This window comes from Pyrgilauda ruficollis, unplaced genomic scaffold, assembly GCF_017590135.1.
Source record: "Pyrgilauda ruficollis isolate IOZ18807 unplaced genomic scaffold, ASM1759013v1 scaffold45, whole genome shotgun sequence".
Taxonomy (NCBI): Eukaryota; Metazoa; Chordata; class Aves; order Passeriformes; family Passeridae; genus Pyrgilauda; species Pyrgilauda ruficollis.
Genome location: NW_024526044.1, coordinates 5402820 through 5404479, shown reverse-complemented (window position 1 = coordinate 5404479; position 1660 = coordinate 5402820).

Genomic DNA, 1660 nt, shown 5'->3' with positions numbered 1-1660 from the left:
TTCCTCCCTTTCTCCAGGAGAAAAGAGCCAACCCAACAGCTTTAAAGCCCCAGAGAAATCACTGTTCCCTTGTCTCTTGCACTCTTCTCCGTGCTCAGCTCATTAAATAGAGCTGTAGAAGACAGATATGGAAAGCAGTCCAAACTCTTTTCCATGTTATAATTACAAAGTGACAGAATAAGAGGTTTTATCCTGGTCTTGCTCTCATAGCTGTAATCTGCCTTCTACTGCACCAGGATCACAGATTCTATCTGAATTTACAGGCTGAATTCTCCACGCATCCTTCTGCAGTGTAAAACCAACGCATGCTGGATAAAGGACGAGAAGACTTGAATCAGCCCAGACACCGTCTGGCAGCAAACTATACTTAACTATTAACAATATCCTCTGTGCTAATTACAGCTTGTCTTGGCTCGAGTGAGAGCTGCAATTCCTTTGCCTTTGGCGTGATGGGAGGAAGATCAACTGCACAAAAATCAGCACCGACTTAGAAGTGATTCAGCACTGGATGCTTTTTATTTAATTACCGATTACCAAGTGAGCCTTGAGAATGACTAGACACCCACGGCGTGCCTCAGTTGCAAGGCACTGTTTGAGCTCCCATCACCGCCATCCACACAAGATCTACACGATGAAACCTCACTCTGCGCTCTGTTCTACCAGTTTATAGATAATGGACAGACCTGTAATTCAAAGGTCTGTTGATATAATGAGATTAATGTATATGCGTTCTTCTTGCCCGTACACATGTGAGAAGTCTTTTTTTTTCAGACTTTACAATCTGTGGGTTTTGTACTTTTGTCAGGGTAGCTTAACTGGCCTTTAAATGAAATTGATCTGTCTCAGAATTAATACAATAAGGAAGGTTAGCTCTGACATTACCATATTCTGCAATTTTATTTGTGACTAAAATGAAAACAAGCTCCACGAACACCTTTACAGGTGGCCACATCCCGAGAGGGAGACTTCACACTTTTCGGCCTGACCAAGGTTTATTTAGGCAACCTGCAAACATCAACACTGGTGTGATTTGTGTGTTACATTCGTGGGACCCCGAGACCCCTGAATCAGAATCGCTGGGCTGGAAGGGGTCTTTCTCCGGAGATCATTCAGTCCATCCCCAAGCTCGATGCCTGAGGGGTCAGAGCCCTCAGGGGCTCCGGGGCTGTGAGGGGCGCAGGGCCGCGGGATGGCGGCTCCTGGGGCTGCGGGAGGGTTAGGGCTCGGGGTCGGGCTGGCTCTTCAGGGCTGTGGGGTTATTAGGGTTCGGGCTGGCACCTGAGGGCTGTGGGATTATTAGGGTTAGGGCTGGCTCCTCAGGGCTGTGGAGGACCCGGAGCACGGCATGGAGGCTCCTGAGGGCTGTGGGAGGATGCGGAGTCGCGGGATGGCGGCTCCCCGGGGCGGGAGGTGCCTGAGGAGGCAGCGGGAGCCGAGCCGCGCTGCAGCCCCGGCTGCGGCACAACGGCTGCGGAGGCACGGCCGGCACCTGCTGCGGGAACAGGAGCAAAGAGCTCCGCACCGCTCCCGCACCACCGCCTCCATCTTGCGCTGCGGCGGCAGGTGCGCGGCCCCGCGGAGGCGGCGCAGGCGCGGCGAGGGCCCCGCCCCGGTCCCCGGCAGGTGCCGGAGCCGCGCGGCCCCGCCCCGGCCCGGCCGC